This window comes from Salvelinus namaycush, chromosome 11 (genome assembly GCF_016432855.1).
Source record: "Salvelinus namaycush isolate Seneca chromosome 11, SaNama_1.0, whole genome shotgun sequence".
Lineage (NCBI taxonomy): Eukaryota > Metazoa > Chordata > Actinopteri > Salmoniformes > Salmonidae > Salvelinus > Salvelinus namaycush.
In genome coordinates this window covers 34,565,895-34,582,648 of record NC_052317.1, presented here as the reverse complement: position 1 = coordinate 34,582,648, position 16,754 = coordinate 34,565,895, and the positions used below count along the sequence as shown (strand labels likewise).

At 43.6% G+C, this 16,754-nt stretch overlaps 1 pseudogene; it reads left to right on the top strand.

Moving 5' to 3' along the window:
• LOC120055379 overlaps positions 1-16,754 on the top strand; it is an 85,136-nt pseudogene that overhangs the window by 58,407 nt on the left and 9,975 nt on the right.

The following is a 16,754-nucleotide window of genomic DNA, read 5'->3' as shown; positions in this document are numbered from 1 at the left end:
CTGTATTTTAACCGCATGGACCGTTACACTAATGTTCGACACAGTTTAAATCCGGCAGTGTCACAGTCAAGAAACTTTATTTGAGAAAAGATGCTGACTGTTCTAGTGGGCTGGTAAGATAACCATGTCATCAAGCCCCTAACTAATACTGAGACACACACAGTCACACACACACACACACACACACACACACACACACACACACACACACACACACACACACACACACACACCAACAAACACACACTCAGGCATAAACACTTCCATACACACACACATTCAGAAACATTGGGCAGATTTGCCAAGTGCCCCAGAAAGACCCGGTACTTCCAACACAAGACTTCTGACAGGTTTGAGGTCATAACTGGTCATCTCTATCCTCAAGGTCATCATAATGATGTCAAAACCCATATGATACTGCAGCCCCTCTCTATTTATTTATACAGTAGACCAAGAATCCGAACCAGGTCGTTCGGAGCATCTCAAGAGCACAGTAACCCATCTCCAGGAGTACCAGTTCTCAAGAAAGGTTACTCATCACGCGGGCGTCTAGTTTAACGAATCCTTCCCTTACATAAGCTCTATGGCTGTTTACTGTGGAATTCTAAAAATGCCATCAACCATCCATTCAACCAAACAGCAGGTATTCCATTGGCATTTGAAAGGACTAATCATCTAATTCCAAATGTTCCATTTAGTTAGAGACAGTAGCTATCTGGCATTAAGCACATGACACATGAGAGAGAGACACATGGACTCACTAAGGAATGCACATCAGGAGGTCCATGTCTCCTGGTGGGCGGTTTAGTTCAAGGTGGTACCAGCTTGTGTTGGTTGTTTAATGCCATGTTGGTTCCACCATTTCAGTTCAAAGCCGTCTTTTATTTCCCCCTCTAAGAATCAGTGAGCACATCAGCCGTCTCACATGAAACAGGAAATATGGAAGAAAGCAAAACACATTTCTGTTTCTTTGAACATTTAGGGGGTTTTTATATTTTTCCATTTTAGAGCTGTATCATTAATTATGTATAAAATGAGACTTTCTGATTAAAGCATCGCCAACACAGCAACATGATTTGAACGTGCTTTTGGAAGAGATGCTTTTCTCGCTAATTGAAGTGCAAGACTGCGGCAACACTCTTTAATAAAAATAAAACAAAGAAATGAGAGATGATGTGATAGGATTTTAAAAAGGAAAGAAAACAACTACATTTTTCAATTCTTGTCACTGAAACTTTGACTCGTCAGTGACAACAGCTGAGCCGTCACATTAAAACCAAATCACAAACATGCACACACACATTCAGAGACCTACTGGGGGCTATGTCCTTAGTGAACAGCCATACACACACAAACAAACAAATAGAAATAAACACACACATTCACTCACACGTATTCCAAACATGTTGAAATTGTATGGGATGCATTGAGTGGATTATGGTACAGATATAAACATGTGAATTAGAAGCCACGGTTATATAAAGCATTACAAAAGCAGTCATGTGCATCGAAGCTGGAAAAGGGACTGACCACTATACCCACAGGAGCCGTGCACACACACACACACACACACACACACACACACACACACACACACACACACACACACACACACACACACACACTTACAAGCTCAGCGCTCCTTGGACCAGGGTATTGATGATTCATTTTGCGTTTTTATCAAAGAAACAGGAGTGCCATTAGAAAGAGATCAGTCAACCACCAAGGATGAGGAGGCTGCTTCTAATTGCCCATTCATCAACAGAGTTCTTCAAGTAGATCCAGCGCATGACAACTGAACCGCACTACTTTAATTACGCTACTGATGAACCTCGCATACACACACATTTACGCACACACGCTCTCTTGCTGGCTCACTGTTAAACTCTCATTCTACACACTTGTTTTTACAGAGACACACACATTAAAGAACGCAATGCTGTCAAATACAAACAAATGGAGGCAGGCTCACTGTACTATAAAACATGGTGTACTTTATCATACAGTACAATGCCATACATCATAATATACTTTACTGTAGTAATCAAATCTATCCATGAATAAACACACAGTATTTGTATACTGTCTAGTAGCACTAATAAATCCTAAAGCTCACCATCTCAGTCCAACCATTTTATATCATGTTAAAATGCACTACCTCTAAGGATGTTTCCAGCCAATTCACTGCACAGCATGAAGGAACAACACTAGTTTGAAACAGGAATTATACTGGTTCATTCATTTTGTTCCCTTTGGTTCCATTACCAGGCTTTTTTCTCTCCCACGTTTTGGGATTTCTTGCCTTCATCCATTTTACCGATGCATGCACTCTAACAAGACAGTTCTCGGTCACTTCCCCAGAATTATGCTGCAGCCTGTCAAATTTTTCCATCTGCTGACAATTCATCCGTCTCCTGGGCTCTCATTTTCTGGTTTTAGCATTTCCACTGAACGCCGCGACTCAGGATCAGCTGTGTTAGCTTCTAAACAGCTGCCTTGTGCCAAGACTAGGAGAGGCAGGTTTGAATCTCCGAGCCAATTAGTGGAAAAATTAGTCGATGTTCCCTTGAGCAAGGCATTTAGTCACTCTGGATAAGAGTATCTGCTAAATGACTTAAATATTATTAAGGGTTACTTAAGGCATTTAAGGGGTTAAAATAAGCATGAAAACACATACAGACACACTCACTTATCTGATCTCCTTCAGGCGCTGGACTGATGAGAAAAAACTGAAAAGTGGCACTGTGAAGCCAGCTGGTGTTTGATGTCAGGGTAGTGGTTTAGGTATCCTGTTGCCAGAGAGAGAGAGAGAGAGAGACATTTCCATGCTAACCTGAATGGGCTTGGAAACCATCATTTAGGGCTGTGAGTTGTAAATCAGAAATTTGGAGGGTCTGATCAATTTTACAAGCTTGAAGTTTGCTGCTCGGAAGTTCTGAGAGTAAGTTCTGACGGGCATTTGGTTGGTTCTTATTTATTGAGTGATAGTTAGTTAGTCTACATTATAATAAAGCTCTGTGTAAGCGAACCTTCCGGTCTCTGTGTGTGTGACCGACACTTTAATGGGCTAGGGCTCTGCTCTGCTGAGTGCACTGCAGCTATCGGTTCATCATTAGTAATTCAGTGTGTAATACCCGTCTAAGTCCCAGACGAAGCAGAGGAGCAGACACAGTGTCTGAACCAAGCATGTTAAGCCCACTCAATGTCCTGTAGGACAGAGCAATTTAACACAGGAATAAGCCAATTATCTTTGTGGAATAGTCAAATTGACAATAGGATTTCCCCCAACTCCTTATGGACTCCCATGTTAGGGGTTGGGCTTACAGACCTGGTTCGCTCTCTAATGGCCACACACACACCGGCACACTCCTGCCCAATACAAATACACACACTCACATACTTCCAGAGGTGTGGACTCGAGTTACATAACTTGGACTCGAGTCTGACTCGAGTCACAGATTTGATGACTTGAGACTCGACTTGATAGAAAAGAAAATAACTTGAGACTTGACTTGGCGCCTCAAGACTCGACTTTGACAATTTGAAATTATCCGGCCAGGTTTTGTAATGTTTTTTTAGTTTTTTCCCCCAATTTCGTGGTATCCAATTGGTTACAGTCTTGTCTCATCGCTGCAACTCCCGTACGGACTCAGGAGAGGCGAAGGTCGATTTTCCTGACTATTATTATAGCCTACATGAAAAAGTAAGCATTATTGACACTGGATAGCTGCTGTGTCTGATCCCATGTAGACCTACCATCTCCTGCCATTTTTCCCTTGAACATGGCACTTAGCCCCCACATAGAACTGCACTGTTAATCACATGTTGTCAACATGTGGTCAACCCTCAATCTGGAGAGCTCCTGGGTGTCCAGGCTTGGTTTTTTCAACATTTACAACTAAATACTTGTGTCTTTATAAAATGATTCCCGCATTCAATAAATCAGGGATCAAATGGATAAGGTAGGCTACTTCAAAGCAAGGTATCTAACTAAACATGTTTATATATAAGGCTTAAATATTCATGTTTCAGGGGAGATCTATGCACAGCATGTTATTTGTCAATTAGGCTATTCTTGGAATATTTTTTACATTGTCGCAATTACATGGTTACTGTTTAATAGAGGGAAATACCAGTTTTCCAACGGTGCAGATTTATTTAGGCTCGACTTGACGTGACTCGATACATGACCCATTCAAATTTATTTTCAATCAAATGTATTTATAAAGCCTTTTTACACCAGCAGATTTCACAAAGTGCTATACAGAAACCCAGCCTAAAACCCCAGACAGCAAGCAATGCAGATGTAGAAGCACGGTGGCTAGGAAAAACTCCCTAGAAAGGCAGGAACCTAGAAAGAAACCTATAGAGGAACCAGGCTCTGATGGGTGGCCAGTCCTCTTCGTGCCGGGTGGAGATTAAAAGAGTACATGGCCATTAAGGCCATATTGTTCTTCAAGATGTTCAAACGTTCATAGGTGACCAGCAGGGTCAAATAATAATCACAGTGGTTGTAGAGGGTGCAACAGATGGCTGAGGAGTAAATGTCAGTTGACCCATTCTACTTGGGACTCGACTTGAGACTCGGACCTTGTGACTTGCTTGTGACTCAAACAATAGTGACTTGGTTCCACCTTTGCACACTTCCATCACACACACACACTTCTGGGTGAGCCCCCATTGCGAGGTACGCACCCTCTCTCCCTATACAATGACGTCTCCAGCAGAGCGGACCACTGTACATTTTCATGAGGAAATCCTCCATAATCCGAGCGGCAAGCGAGACAGCTGGTTCACGTCCATCTCAGAAAGCAGGAAGGGGCTGGGTGCCCCGCGTGCCTGCCACACTCCAGCCCCACAACTCTAACGTTACATGCTCCAGCCACAAAAGAGACCTCCTCCCTGGGCTTGGCACAGTGGGCCAGCTGCATCCTCCCACACTGTATTCAGGAGAAGGCAGAACAGCCAGAGTCGCCTATGTACAATCAGACCATGACAAGCTCCAGCAGCAACAGCAACAGCAGCAGCATCCAACCCTGAGGAGAACAGGCTCCTCCACATCCATTTCTATAAAAGGGGACCCCAGGGAATGACTATGTGTTTCTGCTTCACAGGCTTGACTGGGAGAAGAGTCACAGCAGAGTGTTATAATGCATGTCTTGAACCGTCACTTCTATATGTAGAGACATTGGGGAAGATCTCTGTCTGTCAGGTTTAAACATATCTGTGACTGTAGAAGAGTCAAAGGCTGCTATATGGCTTCAACAGTTAGACTTCAATAAGGTGACACCAGGGAGGCACAATGTTAATTCTATTTTCTGACTGAAGAGCATGAGTGAGTGAGTGAGTCTGGGTATCCCTGGCAACATGGGACTCAGAAGCCCCATTTCCCCCACAACAATTGGAGTGGGAATATGAGCATTAAATAATCTCTCTCTGAGATGACTTCAGGGAACACTGTGAGTGTTCAACAGAGGGGCTATTCCAACAGAGGGGCTAGGCGTCTAGTTCGTTTTGCTAAATTGATTGCTAATGAATTGGTAGATGTCTATAACAGCAGTCACTTCCCTTTCCCTCTCTGCACTACAAACCCCAGGGTGTTAGACTGTAGGTCTTCAATACTATTTGGTTTGGTATAAGTAAGGGAATACAATAAATTGATTAGCCCTCCCCCGTTAACAGTGCAGTCCCAGCTCGGCTCCAAGTCTTTAACAGACATTTTGTTGAATAAGAGCCTTGGGGTGCTGTGTCTTATACCCTCTGTTAAACGTCTACAGAGAGTAGCCTGAGGAGAAGATGCATGATTCGAGAGTCTCCCTCCATTGTCTATGAGTGACTGCCACTAGCGACGCGGCTCTCTAAGAAAAAATTACTTTTTAATTTATGTGGACAGCAAAACACTTTAGCTCCACTTGAGATAACGGCTGTAATGTTGTTATAGGGGCAACGCTCTGGAATCACAGCAAGGGAGGTTTCCGATTCGCATGGCTGGATCTGCATGACCTCACCGCTCTCGAACACTTCCTCTCACTATGTCTCGTTCCCTCACTCTCACCTTGGCCCTTCTATCTCAATCTTGGTGTCCATCCATCTCTCTCCCTTCATCTGTCTCCTCCCTCCACTGTCTGTTGTAATAAACAGTAATGTCCAGTAATGGGAGGTGGTGAGTGCTCGCTGTCACAACAGCAGCACCTCTCTTTCAGCCTCCCCTCTCCTAGCCGCTTTATAGCTGACATAAGTCACTGAGTCAATGTGTCAGGTCTATCCACACATGGCTACCCTTCCTCTCTCCTTCTTTCTCCCCCCCCCCCCCTCTCTCTCGCTCTCTCTCGCTCCCTCTCTCTCTCTCTCTCACTCCCCCTCTCTCTCTCGCTCTCCCTACTCCCTCTTAGTGGCTCACTCAGGGTATTTATAAGAGCTTGTTGATGTAAACAATTACGAGCTTAATGCTGACAAAGATTGTTGTGCTTTGTTTTAACCAAATTAGCAGAGAGCATTTGTCTGATGTCTGATGTCCCTTGAGGTATTCCCACAAGATCTTTCGTTGCTAGGGCAAAGCCGGGTCAAAACTGGATGTGTAAGCACAGGAAAAACTGTGCACACAGCCAAACATAGAAATACACGTAAACAAAACAAATCCACACAGGCATAGTCACCTAAACATATATGCTTTATCTACAGGTATTAAATCACAAGCACATATTCTAAAATCGCCTTCCTGTGTGTTCCATATACAGCACACTGATACATCAGTAAAATACATGGTGTGCTTCATACTGCTGTGATTAAAGCGATTATATGGGGTGTCATGACGTTGGCCTGAGTGGGGAAGGTTTATGACCCCCATAAATACCCCCCCCCCCCCCCCCCGTTTCTCTCTCTAGTCTATAGAGTTGACTCTTGAAAAAGCCCTTTGTCAATATAGAGATTCTGGTGACATCAAAAGATAGGAAACGGAACCATATTTCGGTAATCCAACCAGTTGAAAATATGCGTTGGGACTTAATGAATATGATGTCAGTTCAGTTGGTGTCTGAGACATGATTACTGATGATAGGACGACATAAACTGTATCTTGGAAAGTCTACACATTCTAGTTATCAGATTCACATGGAATTGTTGTGCAATTTAAATGTTTAAATATTAAACTATTTGTGAAAAGATTAAATGTAATTTTAGCTTCCAAATGAGAGAATTGGGTTTTCATGAGTGAACTATGCTCAACTCAGTGGCCCTGCCCATGTGAACAGACATTGGTTATAAACTATGAAACACGCCCTTCTCTCCCCTCCTATATAAAGCCCTTGACGAAAATGTAACTTTCTGTTCCGAGGACATTAGTGCGACAGTCCTACGTTAAAAGGGCTCAGATAATAAGCTGTTCCAAGGACGTGTGGACTTGAGGTCCCAACGTTGAAAGGACAAAGACCACCTACAGAACTAAGCCAAACTTAAAGAACCTAACGAAATTGCATCGAATTTCAATGTGAAGGTGACGACCTACATGCCGGAAGGATGAATTTCGACTATACCAGCCAGAATATAGCATGAGCATATAGCATGGCAACTTGGTATGAACTTTGAACTCTTATTCACTAAAAAAGTGCTACCCCCTCCGCCCGCTAAACGTGGGCTAGGAGAGGACGGACAGAGTATCCATTCTACCACGATTCAGTTCACCACTAGACATTCTTCAGAGGACCAGAGATCCATAAAGGACAAACCGACCTTCCATCGACGACCAATCTACCAAAGCGCAGCTCAGAGTAAATATTTATTGCATTCTCCTTTTTCAAATGGGCGGTTATTTAGAATGCATAAGATTCTGTATTTACGATAGCATAGTTTCTCCCTTTGTTACTCAGTCTTCCCGCTCTTTCACTCAAACCCAAACCCCTCTCTTTGTGTAACCAGGCGTCGTATCTGTTCCGTCCACCAGGGACGTTTTCTTTATGACATCATTTGTAATCAATGTATGATCCATTCTGTGTGATTATTTAGGTATTTAGTAAATAAATAATTAAACCAAATTTTGTATTGCTGATTCAACTTGTTAGCCAGGGTTCGTGAAGATAACCAAGAATTTACAACTTTCAGATGAGACTGAATAAAGTGACGATTAAATATCGACTGCTATTGATGCAAAAGATTACTAGGTCTTTAAGAGTTCATTCGGAAGATAACAGCGCTATAAACATTATTTTGTGGTGCCCCGACTTTCTAGTTAATTACATTCACCTGATTAGCTTAATCAGGTAATATTAATTACAGAGAAATTATTTTATAGAATAGCATGTCATATCACTTAATCCGGCATAGCCAAAGACACGACAGGGGCCATAAAGATGCACTATAACCCACACAAAGTATGTGTTAATGCCACAGTGACACACAAGTGTGTGTGTGTGTGTGTGTGTGTGTGTGTGTGTGTGTGTGTGTGTGTGTGTGTGTGTGTGTGTGTGTGTGTGTGTGTGTGTGTGTGTGTGTGTGTGTATGAGTGTGTGTATGTGTGTGTGTGTGTGTGTGTGTGTGTGTGTGTGTGTGTGTGTGTGTGTGTGTGTGTGCGTGCGTGCGTGCGTGGGTGCGAGCGAGCGAGCGAGAGAGAGAGAAAGAGAGGGGGGTAGTTTTGATGTAGTTTTGATGGAATTAGAATTATGCCATCTGCAGAGGCTTATTTAAGTGATAATGCCCAAGAAGCCGGTGTTTGGAGGATATATTGGCACAGGTGTTGTTAGGCCCGAGACGAAGTCGAGTGCTGGCAAACCGTGCCAATATATATTCCAAACACCGGCTTCGAGGGCATTATCACTTTTATACAACAGGGTACCAACATAATCAAATAATGATTGACATATTTTCATTAAAAACATTATTTTGATGAATGTATTCATATTATTTCATCCTTCCACAAGTTATAGTCCCGAAACAAATCTAGGGTTGCTACCCAAGCAGGCTAGTCATTAGTTCTATTGGTTTAGTTGCAAGAGTCAGTCGTTCAGTCTTTTAGTTCTGTATCTACGTACGCGACCCAGTCCTTCGTTCTAAATGTTCCATTGCCATACTGACTGGCAACGTTCTTATCCCTTGCTTGCTAGCTAGCCAACTACGGATAACTTACAGTCACGTCCAGTGGCGACCTGCCCCACCTGTTTTGAGCACCACATTTTCAGCAAAAAAAAATGTGCATGTTATTTTGACATTAATTTGTATCACATATCAGTTTGAAAACAATATAAAAAATATATATATATCATTTAGTTAATAAAGCCGCATACAAACATGGTCTCTTTTTTGTTTTCTTGAGTAAGGTAGCTCCAAAATGCAGGTGTTTCAGCCTAGCTCAGTGATTTCTGTGGAGGTGGGGCCAGCAGAAAATACGGAGTGTTGCGTTGTAATTGCCTAAGTGTTCTGTCACTCATGGGGACACTACGTCACCGCCAAGTCTAAGGGTAGAGCTAGAAAATTCAAGCCCCTTGGGTGCTGCCATAGAGTTACATTAGAAGTGCCCATCAAAGAAGACTCAAGGTCATTGTCCACAGATACAATGACGTCAAATCACATTACATCTACAGTAGCTTTCATTGGACTGATCATGTCAACATCATACTTTCAAAATCTTAGCTAGCAGTCATCAAGATTCAAGTCGACAATCTACTGGCAAATCCTTTTTAATCCTTGTCATATGAAGAGAAATAATGAAGAGAAATTATAGATAAAACGTATGGGTGCTCATTGGCCATTGGATATAAACATTACACAACAAGTTGGGAATCGCAAATTCAACAATGAGTGGTTTGGAAGGAATCAGTGGCTAACTGCAAGCATTGCAAAGCAATCATTAGCCTGCTATTCAGTGGAGTGGCTGTGTGGTTCCAAGTCTACGATTAAGGGTCTCTTTTCCTAATTTAAAATTATAAACATTCAACATTGGCCATGTTGTCAATGAAGCAGGATTTGTGCCGCACTCAAAACAACTGTGTAACGGCTTTCGTCGGTAGAAGGAGAGGAGGACCAAAGCGCAGCGTGGTGCGTATCCATAATTTATTGGAATACTTCTCAATATGAACAAAAACAATAAACAGACGAAAAACCAACGAAGCTACAGTCCCGAACTAGTGAACACAGAAAAAACCAGGAACACACGAACAGGAACAATCACCCACAAACCAACAGTGAAAACAGGCTACCTTAATATGGTTCCCAATCAGAGACAATGCAAAACACCTGCCTCTGATTGAGAACCATATCAGGCCAAATGACAAACCTCAACATAGAAACACATAACATAGACTGCCCACCCCAACTCACGCCCTGACCATACTAACTAAAGACAAAAACAAAGGAAAATAAAGGTCAGAACGTGACAAACTGTTAACTCGGAACTGCAAAATATGACTTTAGTGATTTCAAGACAACTGGGAAGTCGGGAAAAATGAGCTACGAATGGGAAAATATGTTTTGAACTTTCATCCAGCACGGAATTGTAAATCTGGAACTCGAGCCTCTTTCTAGAGCTATGACCTGAAGATCACTGACGTCATCATGATTCGCCCTTTTTTTTCAGAGTTCCCAGCCTCACCCTAATAATTTGATCCATTTTCACCTCTTAATTTCACCTACTGTTTGATTTGGTGGTGCACATGTAGCCTATAACCTGTTTTGAGAATGTAATCATCGAATATTGTAAAAGCTTTCATTTTCTGCTTATATGCCCCTTTATTTATCCGACAGTTCTGACTTGGTGTACAGGGAAAACACTGTAAGAACGGCCCATGTTCTGAATTCTGTTGCTGTACATTTCAAAAGTGCTGAACAAATAGTTTTATTGACTACGTCCGTCCTAGCTCCCTCATTAATGTCTTAATCAAAGGTACGGATTGCCTCTTATCAGCTTGTCGTCCCCTTATGCCATATTTTGTACATCTCAATTGTCAGGAAAAAAACACATTTGTTTAAGCAAGTCAGCCATATCAGCTATGTTTTTTTTAAATGCAGTAAATGAGGCTGAATGAACTGTTTTGCTGCCAAACAATCCTCCGCTGATAGCCAGGTGTAGCAGTGGTAAGGTGATGGTACTGCTGTTGGGACTCTGCTGTTGGGACAGCTTTATGTAGGCTGTAACAGTTTGTGGGCACCGTTTATCACCGTTATAGTGCAATTAATGTATTGTTTAGTGTTGTGTTGTGTTGTGTAGTGGCTTTGCTGGCATGCATCCCACATTTTTTGGGGGGGCCCCACCAAGATTTACATGCTAAAATCGCCACTGGTCACGTCAAACAGTGCAGACAGAATAACAACAGTAGCTGCATTTGTTTAAGCTGTTTTCTTGTGACATTTATTTAGATACATCCATAACAATGAGCTAATGAGGCACGGTTTCGCCTGGAATAGAAAATGTGCTCTCTCGTCAGGACACTGTTGTTCAGAGGAGCTAGCCAACAACACAGCTAACACAATCACTTCAAACTGAAGCTGGAAAGACTGCAACCTAGCAGCACTTCGTTTCGTTTTACCTTTTTTCAATTGACATTTCTTTGTATGTATCCATAAAAATTATGCCAGATGATTCATGATTTCAACTGGCTGAGAAAGGCTGCCTGACTCTCTCTCTCATCCTGACCCCTACATGTCCATTACTATGGGACAATTGGAGATCGAATTAGAATATTGAAACAATGTTGCAAATGTCGGAGGCAGACAGAGGAGAGAGTCTAATCCTAAATGCTGATTGGTTAAAAGCGCATTCCAGCGGGTGTCTATTCCACAATTTACCACCAGATAAATATATTGCTTTAAAATGCCTATTTACTCTGTTCCATCTGACTGCGCAATCGACTGTCTCCAGGCAGGCAAGTTATGTGGCAGGCAAGTGCATGTTGTCCAAAAGAAATGTGAGATAATGTGCTTTAAACCAATCAGCATTTAGTATTAGACTCTCCACTGTATAAATTAAAAGCAGGCAAGGGCTTTACAACATCAAATACATAGCATACTATTACACCCACAGCCCACTTTACTGTACACATACACTACATATACAGTCGTGAAACACAGCAAATAAAACACATTGACATTCAAACATTACAAATTGTGGATAGCCTACTGCTAGAGGGCAATCATAAATCTCAGAAAATGTTTGTCACAGAATCAAATAAAATAAAATAAAAAAGGACACTCAAACGCGCGCACGCATGCACGCACGCACACACACACACACACACACACACACACACACACACACACATATATATATATATATATATATATATATATATATATATATATATATATATATCACAAGAGGTTGGTGGAACCTTAATTGGGGAGGACGGGCTCGTGATAAGGAGGATTGATATCAAATAAATCAAACACATGGTTCCAATGTGTTTCATTCCATTCGCTCCGTTCTGGCCATTATTAGTATGAGCTGTCCTCCCCTCAGCAGCTTCCTGTGATATCTATCTATCTATACATATATATATAGACGCACATACACTCAACACTGAACACTGGCCACATTACCATGTCAAAGACACAGCCGCAAACACAACACTGTCTTGTCAGCGTGCGCTCTCAGTAGCCAAACACTTGTCATTACCGATTTAGTACGAATAATATATGACTGCAATTAAGTCGGTTTTATGAAGCGATACTGTGCCGATCACCTTCATTAGGGACGCGCTGATCCTCATAGACATTGCGCATGCGGCAGGTAAAATATTTGCCTCGCACACACTGGGGTGTCAGACAGTGTCTGTATTTGGTACGTCTGCTGCTACCCCGCGGATCTTTTAACGTGACAGATAGAAATGCGCGTGCACTATCTGCTTGAACTCGGTTCAGTCATGGGAAATTTGATTCTGCTCTGGTCCGTCTCTCCCAAGTGACCCCGAGACGTGCGCGTGCCCTGTTCACTTAATGAAGTTATGCTATTGTAATAGATGAAATGTATGATCAAATACCCTAACAGATGTGCTTCAATGTCTAAATGCAGTGCACTCGTAACCTAGTTCAGCCAAATTACATGTAGGTGTGTCAGGTCTGAAACCATTCAAGAGACGTTGGCTATTGTTCATGAAATGGCACGAAATAAAGTGGAGTAGTAGACTCTTCGGCCCCGCAATTACGCACAAACAAGGTTCACTATAAAACCACCAAATGATTAATCTCGAATACACGTTTTTCAAGCAAGCCATCAAAGATAATCACATGTTTTGCGTTAATATCGTTTCGTCTATAATTTGCAAGTGCCTAATATAATGCATTCAGATTGACAAAGAAATCATGCATTCGAAATCTCAAACGTTAAAAAAAATCGGTTTCATCATCATGTGCTGCTATAATATCCCGCGAAAAAATTCTTACCTCGCCTCAGCGCGCGGCATGCGTGATTACCTTGTATGAAATTAAGGATTCATTTACCTTCAGAGTTCGGTCTTGAAGGAACTGTCTGAAGTTTCTGGCGTGTCGTTGTATCTGCATGTCTCTCGTGAGAAGAACTGAGTCAAATGTGAACAGGGCAAACGCTGTTATCGCATCTCTCTCTCTCTCTCTCTTTCTCTCTCTCAAATAATAACACAAATCTCTCATCACGTACACTCTCGCTCTTTCTTTCTCTGGCCGTCTCCTTTCTCTGACTAACAGTTCACCACTATTTTTCAGGTCATCATCATTACAGTAGCCTGTCCGTTAACTGACCATCGTCATCAACATCGTCATCATCATCATCATCATCAGTAAAATAATAAAAACATAATCAACATATTGTCATTTTCATGTTTTTGTATCTATTTTTATGTTCATATTGAATAACTAGCACCCAGTTCCTGTTGAAGGCAGAGAGAGCCCTGGTTCTGCATTTCCATTAGAAAAGTAGGAGAGACTATTCCTCCTCCATTACATAAACACAATCCAGCAAGATGACAGATCATGAAAGGACTGGGTTTATCCACTGGGGAGAGATTCTGTGTGTGTGTGTGCACTCTGCTCTGCGCTCTGTCTATGGGTGAGGGTGTGTTTGCTGGTGCTCCCTTTGTGAGAGTGTGTCCCTCAGGTCTTGATGGGTGTCTTGGAAAGCCTTCTTCCTCCCCAATGACCCAGGTCACATCTATCCCCCTAGGATCAATGAGGTGTAACTGCACCCCCCCCCCCCCCCCCCCCCCCCCCCCCCCCCCCCCCCCCCCCCACACACACACACACACACACACACACACACACACACACACACACACACACACACACACACACACACACACACACACACACACACACACACACACACCCCATGCACATCCTTATCACTGAAACACATTCAAATGATTTATCCACTAGTTAATCTCAATCCTTCCAGACTGTGTGTGTGTGTGCGTGTGTGCGTGTGTGTGCGTGTGTGTGTGTGTGTGTGTGTGTGTGTGTGTGTGTGTGTGTGTGTGTGTGTGTGTGTGTGTGTGTGTGTGTGTGTGTGTGTGTGTGTGTGTGTTTGAAGGACAGCATCAGCAAGTGAGATGGATGTGGGAGGAGTTTCCTCCTGTGAGGGTGTGGCTCTCGTATATCTCTTTACCTCTCCTAATAGCAAGCACAAGGAGCTGCAGGGGGCAGACAAAGCAAGACACAGACAGTCAGGTATAAACAGGTAATATGATACACAGGCAGACAGACATCAACATATTTATTTATTTTACATTTTTATTTATTTAACTTATTTTACCAGGTAAGTTGACTGAGAACCAGTGGCGGTTGGTGCTGTTTAAGATGAGGGAGGACACATTTGTTTTTATTGAGCATAGCCTTAGTTCTATTACAGCATGTTGGATGACTGTCATTCATATTCCATTCACCCAGTTCAATGTAACATTGATAGGTTTAGGCTACTACATGATACTCACATTTTCCTGATACCCATCATGGGGTTGCTACAACCTAACCTATGAATGAAAGTATACAACGTAGGTGCACACAGGTCGAGAGAAAATGTTTAGAGGACAGACAGTGACACATGGACAGACAGCGACGCATTCAATACGGCCTTGCACGCTCTTGCCTGCATCTAGCTGATCTAGTGTAATCATTAGTCCACTGCTGAGAACATATTCTCATTCACAGCAAGCACAGTCAGGCATAAACAGGTAATATGATACACAGGTAGGCAGGCAAACACAACAGATCAGACCGATGTCCTCTCTTCTGCCTGCAGGGTGCATCTCCCCCTCTCCACCTGTCTGCTCCTAGCTGTCTGAGAGGACGACAGGGTGGTTGCTCCCACCAGGCCCTCTGCCTTCATCTCCTTGTCACGACTTCCTCCGAAGTTGGCTCCTCTGCCTGTTCGGGCGGTGCTCGGCGGTCGTCGTCACCGGCCTACTAGCCGCCACCGATCCCTTTTTCCGTTTTCTGTTTGTTTTGTCTTATTAGTTACACCTGTGTCTATTTGTGTTTGCCTGATGGGCTTCCTTATTTTAAGCTAGTTTACCCGCCCTTGTTTTGAGCAGGATTATTCTTGTGTTACGTGTTTGTGTTGTTGGGTGTGTTCGTGCTCCGGACCGGGTACCCTGTGTTTTGGGTTGGTCCATATTTTTCGCGCCCTGTGTTTTGGGCATTGCTTTTGGTGGCATATTAAAGTGCACTTCTCCCAATGGAACTCTCTGCTCTCTGCGCCTGATTCTTCCCTCACACACCTAGTATTCCGTGACACTCCTCATGATATTTACCATTTGAATGGTATAGTTACAGGGGAGAGGAAGGGGGATGAACGAGCCAGTTGGAAGCTCAAGATGATTAGGTGGCCATGATGAAATGAGGGCCAGATTGGGAATTTAGCCAGGACACCGGCGTTAACACCCCTACTCTTACGACAAGTGCCATGGGATCTTTAGTGAGCACAGAGAGTCAGGACACCCGTTTAATGTCCCAGCCAAAAGACGGCACCCTGCACAGGTCAATGTCCCCAATCATTGCCCTGGGGCATTGGATATTGTTTTAGACCAAAGGAAATAGTGCCTCCTACTTTCCCTCCAACAACTATTCCAGCACCATCTGGTCTCCCATCCAGGAAGTGACCAGGACCAACCCTACTTAGCTTCAGAGCCAAGCCAGCAGTGGGATGCAAGGTGGTATTCTGCTGGTGCACAGAGATAAACACTCAGACAAAGACACACAAACAGACAGACAGACAGACAGACGTCCTCTCTTCCGCCTGCAGGGTGCATCTCCCCCTCTCCACCTGTCTGCTCCTAGCTGTCTGAGAGGACGACAGGATGGTTGCTCCCACCAGGCCCTCTGCCTTCATCTGCTCATGACATTTACCATTTGAAGTTCTGTTCTTACTTCCCCTTCACATGGCACAAAGCAGCACAAATACTGGGACGTGTGGCAGGAGAGTAGGTGTGTGTTATATGCATGTAGTCAAGGGAGGAGATAGGGGAGAGAGAGGAGAGGGGGGAGAGGGAGGGAGGAGAGGGGGAAGAGAGAGGAGAGGGGGGAGAGAGAGGAGGGGGGAAAGGGAGGGAGAAGAGGGGGGAAGAGAGAGGAGAGGGGGAAGAGGGAGGGAGGGGAGAGGGAGGGAGGAAAGGGGGGAAGAGAGAGGAGAGGGGAGAGAAAGGAAAGGGGGAGAGGGAGGGAGGAGAGGGAGGAAAGGGGGAAGAGGGAGGGAGGAGAGGAGAGGGGAGAGGGAGGGAGGAAAGGGGGGAAGAGAGAGGAGAGGGGAGAGAAAGGAGAGGGGGAGAGGGAGGGAGGAGAGGGAGGAAAGGGGAAAGAGGGAG